We start from the raw sequence: 12,918 nt of genomic DNA, 5'->3' as shown, positions 1-12,918 counted from the left end.
CTATCCCATGTCTGGTCCCTCAGGGGGAAGGTTTGCCTCAGCGTGGGCCTGCAGAGGCACTGCCTTCCCCCATACCTGACTACACCTCCAACAAACACATACCTTCTCCCCTTTGTCTTTTTATAAATGCAACAGCAAGAACGGTTAGCCAGAGGCAAAACTACAGACAGCAGAAAGCAAGGTTAGCACATCCCCCTAAACTACACACTTGGATGGATTAGACTTTGATGGATTAGGTCTTTGGTCTGCAGGTGTTGCTTCCTGTGTGTGTGTGTGTGTGTGTGTGTGTGTGTGTGTGTGTGTGTGTGTGAGGGAGTGGGGGGATGGGGAGGTGGGGGTGGGAATTGCAAGGCCTGAATGTTACTTCTGTCATGGTATCTGCTATGCTAAGGTCTGGCATTGTTATACAACCATCTATAACCCTAGTCTCAGGGTTCCCAACACCCACTTCTGACCTCTGTGGGCCCCAGGCATGCTTGTGGTGCATATACATACATGCAGTCACAACACTCATGTATAAAGTAACATTTAAAAAAAATTAAAATTCACTTTTTAAAAAAGAGCTCAAGGTCATGCTTGTCTGCCTAGTAAGTTTGAGACCAGCTTGGGTCTACATGAGATCCTGTCTCAAAGACAAGGCAAGGCCAGGCATGAGTATGTGCGATTTTAAATTTTTTTTTAAGATTTATTTATTTATTTTATGTATGAGTACACTGTCACTGTCTTCAGACACACCAGAAGAGGGCATCAGATCCCATTACAGATGGTTGTGAGCCACCATGTGGTTGCTGGGATTTGAATTCAGGACCTCTAGAAGAGCAGTTGGAGCTCTTAACCTCTGAGCCATCTCTCCAGCCCTCCAGCTCCCATTTTTAGTATGTTAGACAAGGACTTACTATGTAGCCTTGGCTGTCCTAGAACTTGCTTTAGCCAGGCTGACCTCAGACTCATAGGGATCCCCCAGCCCATGGTGGGTGGAGCCATCCCTCAGCTGGTGGTCCTGGTTTTATAAGAAATCAGGGTGAGCAAGCCAGGGGAAGCAAGACAGTAAATAGCACCCTCCATGGCCTCTGTATCAGCTCCTGCCTCCAGTTTCCTGCCCTGTCTGAGTCCCTGTCCTCACTTCCTCGGATGATGAATATGGAACTTTAAGCCAAATAAACCCTTTTCTAACCAACTTGCTTTTTGGTCCTATGTTTCGTTGCAGCAACAGAAACCCTAAGTAAGACAACCCATAAACTCTCTGGGGGTAGGGGGCAGGCTGAGAATTAACATCCCAGGCTCCTGGTTCTTGTTCTTTTCACTACATCCAAAAGTTTGAACCCAGGAGTCCCTCAGAGACAAAGATGCTTCTGTTTCCTTCCTATTCAAGGTCTGTCTGCCCTGTTTGGACTCTCTCCAGGGACTGGCTGCCTATTCACAGACTGCTGGCAGGAGGTGGTCATGCTGCTGTGCCAAGATTCTCCTAATGGGGCCTGGGTGCTAGGCAGAGGAAGCCCTTCCCATGCTGTCAGATCCACAGAGGCCACTTTCCAGGCAGCCTTTATAAATCACCTCAAGGCTTCTTTGTGTGTTGTGTGGTGCTAGGCATCAGACCAGGACCTCATGCCTGCTAAGACGCATATCTTCCGGAGTGACGCCCAAGCTCTGTAGAGCTCCTTGTACTGAGGTGAATTTATTTTCTTTTCTTTTCTTTTTTTTTCTTTTTTCTTTTTTTTGGAGTTGGGGACCCGAACCCAGGGCCTTGCGCTTCCTAGGCAAGCCCTCTACCACTGAGCTAAATCCCCAACCCCGGTGAATTTATTTTCATTCATTGGTATACCATGCTTAATTGGGGCAAAGAAGTTTCTTTTCTTTTCTTAAAGATTTATTTATTTATTTATTCTATATAAGTATACTGTAGCTTCAGACACACCAGAAGAGGGCATCAGATTCTATTACAGATGGTTCTGAGCCACCATGTGGTTGCTGGAAATTGAACTCTTGACCTCAGGAAGAGCAGTCAGTGCTCTTAACCACAGAGCCATCTCTCCAGCCCCTCTTTCCTTTCTTTCTTTCTTTAACTTTGTAAATTGAAATATTATTGAATATGGTGACACACACTATATATAATACCAGCTGTTGGGAGTGGACACAGGAGGATCAGGAGTTCAAGGCTAGCTTAAGTTACATAGCAAGTTTGAGGCCAGCCTGGTCTACATGGCTCACTGAGTCAAATATATATAGAGAGGTAGCGTCTCGTTGTGTATATGTGGATAGCCTCAAACTTGCTATCTACCAGGCTTGTCTTTAACTCGCAGAGATCTGTCTGCTTGTGCCTTGTGTGTGTTGGGATTAAAGGTATGTCCCACCACACCTAGTCCCAGGTGTTTTTGTTGTTTGTTTTTTGAGACAAAGTCTCACTATAAAACCCAGACACACCTAGAATGCATAGCGATCTTCCTGTCTCTGTTTCCCAAGGGCTTGGAGTACAGCCATGTGTCACTATATCTGAGTTTTGTGTGCATCTCGAGGACTTGGCTCTGCATCATAGTTTGAATATTATGCACAATTTCACTACTGTCCAACAGATGGGCATTTAGGTTGGTCCGGAATTTTCCCACTGATAGGCAGGGCTACAACAAAGACATTGAGGTGTGATGTTGCTACAGTAGCAATCTCTGGAATCTGTGTCCAAAGCACAGTCTGCTAATCTGGGCACGATGCCTTAGTTAAACTAACAGAAATCAGGGAACATCAGAAATGCACATCCGTGGGAGTGTCTGCCTAGTTTCTGCTTCTGGCTTTTTTTTTTTTTTTTTTTTTTTTTTTTTGCACCTCTACCTCTCTCTGTCTCTCTCTCTGTCTGTCTCTCTCTCTGTCTGTCTCTCTGTCTCTATCTCTTCTCTGTCTGTATGTATGTTTCTCTGTCTCTCTGTCTCCCTCTGTCTGTCTGTCTGTCTGTCTCTCTCTCTCTTTCTCTCTCTCTCTCTCTCTCTCTCTCTCTCTCTCTCTCTCTCACACACACACACACACACACACACACACACACACACACACACATTTTCTTCAAGACAGAGTTTCTCTGTGTAGTAGCCCTATCTGTCCTGGAACTTGCTCTGTAAACCAGGCTGGCCTCGAACTGACAGATACACCTGCCCTGCCTCCTAAGAGCTGGGATCAAAGGCATGAATCATCACAGCCCCACTCGCCCTGTATCTGTTCATCTTTGCTCATCTGTGTCACAAGCAGAGTGGCTTTCTCTGCAGGTACTAAGATGTTCCTGTTCTTCTAAGGTTGTCAGAGCTGTCCTCCTGAGCTCAAGGGTGCTGCTTTTAGAACAGCAGTGCTCTTGGCTCTGCCTGAAGGACCCTTTCCATTTTGCCTGGCTCCTCCCTGCTTCACAGGGAAGGTGCTGAAAACAGGAGACCTGGGAGCTGTCTGAGGTGATTGTTCCTGTACTATCGCTTTCTTGGGAAGATCTGTCCTGGACAGAGTCAGCCAAGGGCTTACACACTCACTCACCCTGTGTGTGTTGAGTAAAGGTGCTGGCAGGGTGCCAGGGCGCCGTGAGAGAGCGCAGGTACCTGCTGAGGCCAGGCCACATCGATACCAAAGGTGCACGGTCCTCTTAGCAGGACACTCTTGGCTTCTGGTCCTCAGAAATACACAGCCTAAGGTTTAGCTCAGCATCTCAGAGGAAGGTTGCTGAGTATAGATACTTCCTGCCTCTGAATATAGAACAAAGCCATCAACTAGAACCTGTGGCTCTGTGTGTGTGTGTCTACATGCTCTGTACGTGTATCTATACATGAGTGTGTAGATACATGTGCCTATGTGTTCATGCCTCCGGGTTAGAGGCTGAAGTTAAGCACCTTCCTGTCTCCTTTCTACCATACTTATATTTTGTATTTCCCCCCCCATGGTTGTGTGTATATCTACATGGGGGTGAGCACAAGGCTTTTTGTTTGTTTGAGACAGTTTCTCTGTGAGCCCTGGCTGTCCTGGAACTCTCGCTGTGCCTGCCTCTGCACCCTGAGTGCTGGAACTGAATGCGTGTTCTACCACACCCATTGTCTGGGTTCCTTTTCTTTTTTTCTTTTTTTCTTTTTCTTTTTTTTTTTTTTTTGGTTCTTTTTCTCGGAGCTGTGGGTTCCTTTTCTTAACTTCCCTCCGCTGCTATGTTTTGAGGCAGGGTCTCTCACTAAACCTGAAGCGTGTTGTCTGAGCTAGGATAGCCACCAAAAGAGCTTCAGGGACCCACCATCTCTGGCTGCCCAGTGTTGGGGTTACAGAAGTCAATGAGCTCTGAACATGGCTGCTGGAGATCCAATCTCAAGTCCTCATGCTTGCCAGGGAGACAATTTGCCCATTGAATCACCTCTCCACCCCTGTACCTTAAGAACATGACTATAGTCTATTTCATATTTTAGATAGGGTCTTGCTGTGTAGCCCTCGATGATCTGGAACTCTGTGTGAACCAGGCTGGCCTTGAATTCTTGTGGATCTGCCTGCCTCTCCCTTCCCAGTGTTGGAATCAAAGGTGTGTAAGTCTGTTGTGGTTTGCCCAGAAGTTATCTGTATTTTGATGCTAATTCCACTGCCCCAAGGACAGCTGCCTAGTCACCTTCTCAGGAATCAGGTGACTTCACCAGAATCTCCCCATTGAATTTGTAAAGTACAGGTGAGGGGCAGGCACGGGATAGAAGGAGGCCTGTCCTTGGAGGAGAAGGAAGGTGGGCTGGAGAGAAGTTTGAAGGAAGAGGAGGAGACTAGAACGGAAAGAGAGAGACAGGAGGGGAGGGAGAGAAGCCGTGGCAGGACAATATGGAGGCTGACGTTAAGATTCCGCGCTGTATCTTTACAGGTTGTTACAAATGTTCTTAAGGGATGGATGGTACTGGGCTTTGTATGTTTAGGTGGGCAATTATATCTTATCAACTGGGTCAAAGGTTATTGTGTTGTGTGTTCTTTTATGTGACGGTTTGAGTGTAGGAAAGTGTGCGGCGGCAAGAGACTCTGGGCTGCCAAGGAGTTGGGATGTGTTTCCGCCAAGATATCTAGCAGATATCTTGGGGCACCGTGGTGCAGACCTAATGAGGCTAAAAGACACCTATACTTTATTTTTATTATTTATTTATTATATATGAGTACACTGTAGCTGTCTTCAGACACCAGAAGAGGGCATCAGATCTCATTACAGATGGTTGTGAGCCACCATGTGGTTGCTGGGATTTGAACTCAGGACCTCGGGAAGAGCAGTCGGTGCTCTTAACCACTGAGCCATCTCTCCAGCCCCTTCCTTTGGTTTTTGTTTTGTTTTTTTGATGCAGGGTCTCATGTAGCCCAGACTGACTCGGAACCCACTGTGTAATAGAGCATGGCCTTGAACTCCTGATCCTCCTGCTTCTCCTGGGCACAAAAGCAAGTTTACAGGGTTCTGAGTAACAAAACCAGGAGGCAAGCACTCTACAGAGAAGTGACCCCACCCTACAGGATGAGTTCTGACAAAGAAGGACATGGACTTAAAAAAAAAAAAAAAAAGACAGTCTGTTCAATGGATGGCACTGATAGACTTGGACGTCCATAGGTGGAAGAGTATAGAGTTAGCCTTGGATCTCCTTGCTGGGATAAAACACCATGACCAAAAGGAAGTTAGGGAGGAGAGGGTTTAGTTTAGCTCACAGCTCTTCAGGGCACACTCCATCACTGAGGGAAGTCATGCCAGGAACCTGGAAGCGGGAACTGATACGGAAGCCATGGGGGAGTACAAATCACTAGCTCCCTCCTCCTGGCTTGCTCAGTTTGCATTGCTATACACCCCAGGGCCAACCTGCCCTGCGCAATACCACTCGCAGTGGGATGGACCCTCACCCATAAGTTATTAATCAAGGAAATGGGGACTGGAGAGGTGGCTTAGCAGTCGAGAGCACTGGCTGCTCTTCCAGAGGGACCTAGGGTCCGTTCCCAGCTCCCACATGGCAGTTTACAACCGTCTGTAATTTCAGTTCTAGTTGGAATCCAGCATCCCTTTCTGGCCTCCATGGGCACCAGGCACACTTACATGACACATACATACATGCAGACATGCAGGGGTCCCCTAGACTTCCACAGTCCACAGAGTGGGAGGCAAGAGGGCACCTGCACAGAAGTGCAGACCAAGTACAGACAAGCAGACACACACAACTAAACATAAATAAAAGCAAATAATTAAAAGAAGAGACAAAGGGCTGGAGAGAGGTCCTGAGTTCAAATCCCAATGACATGGTAGCTCATGTCATTGTAAAAATATAAAAAATTAAAAAAAAGTATTGTTGTCTTTTACCTCGCTAGGTTTGGCATTGCGGTGCCTCAAGATATCTGCTAGATATCTTGGTGGAAATGAAAGACCCCCCGGAGCGGGGAGACCCTCACTCAAGACTCGGGATGATGCGACCCCTCCCCAAGAACTCACGTGAGACTGTCCTTGCTGTAATAAACATGAGGTTTATTGATAGGAACCAGTGGGGTCGAGACTCATATCCCACACAGGGGCACAGGAGTTCAATTCCGAGAGGCTGGGAGAAAGGGTATTTAAAGGGAGAAACCACAACCCAAGGGGGCAGGGGTGGTGTCACAAGAATACCAGTGAAAAATCACAAGGAGAAACTCCCTGTTTCTCAAGATTGTTCTCTAAGATTTTAATCTAACTTTATGGTCAGCTAGTACAGGTAGAGGGCAGGGTCTGGAATTTGAGGTATTTAGGGCTTTTTTAAACTTCTGACTTCTTAGCTGCATTTTTTATTCTTTCAGAAACACATCCCAACTCCTCGGTGCCTCAAGATATCTGCTAGATATCTTGGCGGAAACACATCCCAACTCCTCGGCGGCCCAGTGTCTCCAGCCATCGCACGCTCTCCTACACTCAAACCGTGACATAAAAGAACACCCAACACAATAATCTTTGACCCAACCGGTAAGATATAATTGCCCACTTAAACATACAAAACCCAGTACCACCCATCCCCTAAGAACATTAATAACAACCTGTAAATACACAGAGCGGAATCTTTTTTTTTTTTTTGGTTCTTTTTTTTCGGAGCTGGGGACCGAACCCAGGGCCTTGCGCTTCCTAGGTAAGCGCTCTACCACTGAGCTAAATCCCCAGCCCCCACAGAGCGCAATCTTATAGTCCGCCTCCATTGTCCTGCCACAGCTTCTCTCCTTCTTTCCCTGTCTCCTCCTCTTCCTTCAAACTTCTCTCCCGCCCATCCTTCCTTCTCCTCCGATGACAGGCCTCCTTCTATCCAGTACCTGCCCCTCACCTGTATTTTACAAATTCAATGGGGAGAAGGTTCTGGTGAAGTCACCTGATTCCTGAGTACTGGACTAGGCAGCTGTCCTTGGGACACTGGAATTAGCATCAAAATACAGATAACTCCAGGGCAAACCACAACAGGCTCACAACCATCTGTGATGGGATCTGATGCCCTGGTGTGTCTGAAGACAGTGACCGTGTACTCATATACTTAAAATCGATAAATAAATATTTTTTAAAAAGAAGCTTTAAAACAAACAATTTTTGTTGTGGTTTATTGTTTCTTTTTTTCTTTTTTTTTTTAAGATTTATTTATTTTTATGTATATGAGTACACTTCAGACACACCAGAAGAGGGCATCAGATCTCTTTACAGATGGCTATGAACCACCATGTGGTTGCTGGGATTTGAACTCAGGACCTCTGGAAGAGCAGTCAGTGCTCTTAACCACTGAGCCACCTCTCCAGCCCCGGTTTATTGTTTCTTACAGGGTTTCTCTCCATATCCCTGGCTGTCCTGGACTCACTTTGTAGACCAGGCTGGTCTCAAACTCACAGAGATCTGCCCGCCTCTGCCTCCCGAGTGCTGGGATTAAAGGTGTGTACACCATCAATTCTTGAAAAATTTTAAAAAATACATTTACATTCGTTCACTGTGTGTATGTGTGTACACGCATGAACATATACCATCGTGTGTGTGTGTGTGGGGGGGGGGGTCAGAGGACAGCTTCTAGGAAGTTGAAATCAGGTCATCAGGCTTGGAGGCCAGCACCTGCTGAACGTCTCCCTGGTCCGGTTATAGTGCTTTTAGGTCTTTCGGTCATTGGGTTCACGGTCTTGAGGGGCATGCTGGGACGTACTCCTCCTTTCCTCTCCTGTTCTATGTGTGACCCCACAAGGTGCATGACCTTACTCTGGTGTACACCCCTGGTCATACTATGCTGTCTTACGTTAGGCTCCAAACACCTGATTGGTTCTGAGAGCCAACAGAGCCGTGGGTTGGAACCTCTACAGCTCTGGGTCAGAAGACCTTCTCTCTTTATAACTGGATCATCACCCCAGGCGTTTGCTACAGTATCAGAAAGCTTGTTGATCAGAGTGGATGCAGAAAAGAAGCTCAGCACCCCTAGCATGGAGAGGGAAAGGCAAATCAAAGGCGGCGAGATATCCCGGCACTCTAGAAGAGACCGCTCTCGTCAAACCGGGTGGACAGCAAGCGCCGGGACCGGGGCCGCGTCTCGGTAGGCAGAGTGCTTGCTCAGTCTGTCTGAAGCACTAGTAGTCCATAAACCGATACGGGGTTATGTCCTCCCCTCTGGAGGCAGAGGCGGGAGAATCAGAAGTTCGAGGTTGTCCGTGGCAGCGCTGTGCTTTTGACGCCAACCTGGCAGGTACGTGAGACCCTGTTAAAGAACAGAAGGGGGGCATTGTGGTGTGTTCCTGTGGCCCCAGAACTGCTGGCATATGTGGGGGCAGGTGATTCTGATCTCCCTGATGATCTGAGTTACACTCCGGAAGTCCAAGTAAAGGTAGAGAAAGAAAACCGACCCCATGAAGTTTTCCTTTAACATCCACATTCCCAGTGAGTGCACACGCACTCGTGCACCTCTCTGTCCCTCTGTCTCTCTTTTTGACCCACGCACAATTAATAATCACAAATTAAATAGTTTTTTATTTTCTAATGAAATTTTTTTAGATTTATTTGTTATATATAAGTACACTGTAGCTGTCTTCATGCACACCAGAAGAGGGCACCAGATCTCATTACAGATGGTTGTGAGCCGCCATGTGGTTGCTGGGATTTGAACTCAGGACCTCTGGAAGAGCAGTCAGTGCTCTTAACCGCTGAGCCATCTCTCCAGCCCAGTTTTTTTTTTTTTTGTTTTTTTTAATGAAGGCAGAGAGCTGTAAAGGAAGAAACCCGGATTCAACCCCTGACCCCTGACCTCCGAGTGTGCACACATAGACTCCCCCGCCTCCTTTCGGTCGCCTGGATCATGGCCGTGAGTCTGTGAACAAGGTGTAACTTGTCCAAAGTTGGAAGACACCTGCCCGCACAAAAAGTCCACAGACTGCCACACACAGAGCAGACAAATCAGTCCAATTTCTTTTTTATTCAGAGGAAATGGAAACAGTTCCAAACCAGTCCTCCAAATCTCGATGCGACCTGCTTGTGAGAGTGAGGTGAGCTTAGTGGTGGAACTTTTTCCTGTCATGAATTTGACTCCTGGCAGTGGAAAAAATCTGTAGAAGTGATTGATATGTAACAGTCCACTGCAATTGCAAAGTAAAAAGAAAAAAGTTTTCAGGGCTGGGAAAACATCTCAGCAGCTAATAGTGCATGCTACCCTTACAGAGAATCCAAGTCTGGTTCTCCTAGTTATCAATATCCACACAGGGCAGCTCACAACTGCGTGTGACTCTAGGTCCAGAGAAATCTGGTCTTCATGTGCACCTGAATTCATGTGTACACACCCGTAGATAGCACACACACACACACACACACACACACACACACACACATATGTAACTAAAAGTAAAATAAATCAGGGCTGGAAAGATGGCTCAGTGGTTAAGAGCACTGGCTGCTCTTGTGGAGGCCTAGGATCAGTTCCCAGAGCCCACGTGGTGGCTTACAAGCGTCTGTATAGCGTTTGTGACAATTATTGGGTTTCCTATTGACAGCAGGCAACTCTGTAATTTCCGGCATCTGCACAGTATTGCCTGTGGCCAGAATCAGGATCAGGGATAATGAAATGGGCATGAGAGCTGACCAGATGGTTATTCAGTTAAGAGCACAGGCTGTTCTTCCAGAGGACCGGGGTCCGTTCCCAGCACTTACATGACAGCTCACAACTGTCTGCAGCTCCATTGCTAGGGGGGTCTGATGACCTCTTCTGGCCTCTGCGGGCACTAGGCACCATACACAAAAATAAAATGCATTTGGTGAATAAGTCGTTTTATTAAAAATAAATAAGGGTTGGGGATTTAGCTCAGTGGTAGAGCGCTTGCCTAGCAAGCGCAAGGCCCTGGGTTCGGTCCCCAGCTCCGAAAAAAAGAAAAGAAAAAAAAATGCCTTAGTGCTATCGTCCTTGAAACTCCTACACCACGAAAGACAAGTGCCAGAAGAGAAGGCGCAGGCTTGAATCGAAGAGAAGAAAGATGAGGCAGAGGTCCAAGTAAACCAGCCTGTGTACCCACGAAGCCTGCAGGAGCAGAAGAAAGGGATGCTGAAGGCCCGGACACTGGAACAAGTTGTTGGACTGTGTGCTGCTGTTGGTAATAAGTCTCAGTAGACCTGGAACGTCATCTCACCGAAGTCACCTGGGAAAATGACTGCTTTCCTTACAACCAAAACAGTCCTGAAACCCTCCTGCCCTGGACCTTCGGCATTCTGGGTAACTAGTTCTGTTCTCTCTTGTAGCCAAGTGAAACTCGTGTACAATAAATTCTCTTGCTGTTAGCTGAAGATAGATAGATAGATAGATAGATAGATAGATAGATAGATAGATAGATAGAAAGAAAGAAAGAATGAAGCCAGGTGTGGCGGTGCACTCCTCTAATTGCAGCACACAGGAGGCAGAGACAAGTGGATCTCTGTAAGTTCAAGGCCATCCTGGTCTACAAAGTAAGTCCAGGGTAGCCAGGGCTCTGTTACACAGGGGATCCCTGTCTCTAAAAGCCAAATTAAAAAAAAAATATATGTGCGTGTGTGTGTGTGTGTGTGTGTGTGTGTGTGTGTGTGTGTGTAGACAAGTGAGGGAGGTTTCACCTCCTGGGGCAGGTTTACGCTGGGAACTTTGAGGAAAGATCAGAGTGGCACTTTGAAGCCAGTGGTGAGGTCCAGTCAGGGTTTCTTCCTTGCATCCTCTGTCCCCAAGGATCCGGAGTTGCAATCTGAGGGGATTTGGGAAAATCCTTATTTATTGGAAATTATTTGTCACGAGTTGGAATTTTTTCCCCCTGGGTATGCAGAGAAGACCCTAACTCTGGAGATAAGTCAACCCACTTCTCCCTGTGATCCACCATCTTGTCTCCCCAGGGACTGTTAAACACTAGCCAGGGCGTATTCCCCAAAGTTCCCTTGACTGGGCAGAAAAGGCTGTGCAGAACTTACCCAGAACGACCTAGGAACCAGGGATCAGGCGGCCACAGCTGTGCCGGGCAAAGTTCAGGCTTAGAAAGTGGGTGTTCAACTATTAACTCTCAGGCTGCCAGGGAGGTGGAAATACACATGAGGGTACCTCTGTTGTCAGCCTCCACAACTCAAGGCAAGCCTATGCTTTGAGTGGCTGACAGTGGCTGACACTGGGAACCCATGTGGATTCAGGACCCGGAAGGAGCCTGCGGACGACCTGGCTTCCGGTTGCCAAGGCTGGGCAGACTGAAAGTGTTCCAAAGTCCTAGTGATTGAGTTTTCTGGAAGATCCTTGACCCTTTCAAAGGGCCTTGAGATTGCAGACTTGTAATTCCAACACTAGTAACGCTGAGGCAGGAGGATGGAGCGTTTGAGGTCGGTCTAAGCTAGATAGGGAGACTCTGTGATGAAGGAAAGAACCGAAGACCTTCTGTAACTTAGGGAACTTCTCAAATGTCACAGCAACGTTATTCGTACTGATAGCTCTGTGTGTGTGTGTGTGTGTGTGTGTGTGTGTGTGTGTGTGTGTGCGCGCGCGTGTGTGAGTGTGCATGTGTTTCTCAAAAGGCAGGCAACTCACTCATCACTGATCTTTCCCAGGTAGTGACGTCTGAGCTTCTAAAGGCTTTGTGGTCAGCAGGGCAGAGGTCATGCAGCATTTGGCAAACATGTGGAACAAGAGTGCCGAACACGCGGGAGGCGCCTGCCCAGGTCCCTCTGGAGGATGCTCCTCCCCCTGTAGCCACTCCCTGCTGGTGGAGGGAGGAGTTTATAGGCAAGGGAGTGGGAGGCTGTGTGGAGTCTTGCTGCCCTGGGTCCAGTGAGCAGAATGATTTTTGGGAAAGGACACTCAAGTCAGTGGTGAAGGCAAGGCTGGGCTGAAGGAGAAACTGAGGCAGGAGGTTGAATCGGTACATCCGGGCATCAGTAAGTATCAGTTGGCTGCCTTGGGCCAGGCAGGTCCCAGTGAGAGGTCACCTGTGAGGATTCAGGATGTGGAGGAGGGACACCTCCAAGCAGGAGCTCGTGGGGAGCCTGCATTACCTGCCTGTGGCATTGCTACTTCTGATTTGCTTGAGAAGGTCAGTACCTCTGTACTCAGTACCAAAGGTCAGTTTGTCCATCTGTAAGATGAGTCTGAAACACTCTTTCTCTCCAGGTGCCTCAGTGGTTGAAAACACTGGCAGATCGTGGCTGTCTGTAAATCTAAGCTCCAGGGACACCCTCTTCTGGCCTCTGTGGCCACTAAATGCAGGTGGTGCAAAGACATCCCTGCAGGCAAAACACCCATACACATAAAATAAATTAATATTTAGGGGCTTGAGAGACGGCTCCGTGGTTAGGAGTACATTCTGCTCTTCAGAACTCCCAAGTTCCGTTGCCAGGACCCATGTTTTGTGATTCCAGCTCCTGGAGATCCAGTACCATCTTCTGGCCTCTGAAGACACCCATACATCTGTGCATATACCCACACAAGACCCATATCCATACACATTACTAAAAAC

The 12,918-nt window shown here is 47.6% G+C and overlaps 2 long non-coding RNA genes across 3 annotated transcripts; one reads left to right on the top strand and one right to left on the bottom strand.

The window, feature by feature from the left end:
• Nucleotides 1-645: 645 nt before the first annotated feature.
• Nucleotides 646-7,885, top strand: LOC134487039 (uncharacterized). 2 transcript variants are annotated; one of them, XR_010066753.1, is made up of 4 exons: nt 646-1,669; nt 6,313-6,433; nt 6,772-6,934; nt 7,767-7,885. It is a non-coding gene; the product is annotated as an uncharacterized LOC134487039 (long non-coding RNA). The 2 variants fall into 2 exon arrangements; XR_010066754.1 differs by lacking the exon at nt 646-1,669 and adding an exon at nt 3,725-4,846.
• A 1,257-nt stretch (nt 7,886-9,142) lies between these two features.
• LOC120103042 (uncharacterized) lies at nt 9,143-11,990 on the bottom strand. Its single transcript, XR_005505130.2, has 3 exons — nt 11,393-11,990; nt 11,048-11,172; nt 9,143-10,481 (listed from the first exon to the last, which is right to left on the bottom strand). It is a non-coding gene; the product is annotated as an uncharacterized LOC120103042 (long non-coding RNA).
• Nucleotides 11,991-12,918: the final 928 nt, after the last annotated feature.

This window comes from Rattus norvegicus, chromosome 5 (assembly GCF_036323735.1).
Source record: "Rattus norvegicus strain BN/NHsdMcwi chromosome 5, GRCr8, whole genome shotgun sequence".
In the NCBI taxonomy this organism is placed as follows: Eukaryota; Metazoa; Chordata; class Mammalia; order Rodentia; family Muridae; genus Rattus; species Rattus norvegicus.
Note: the sequence above shows the minus strand (reverse complement) of the source record. Positions and strands in the feature narration are given on the sequence as shown.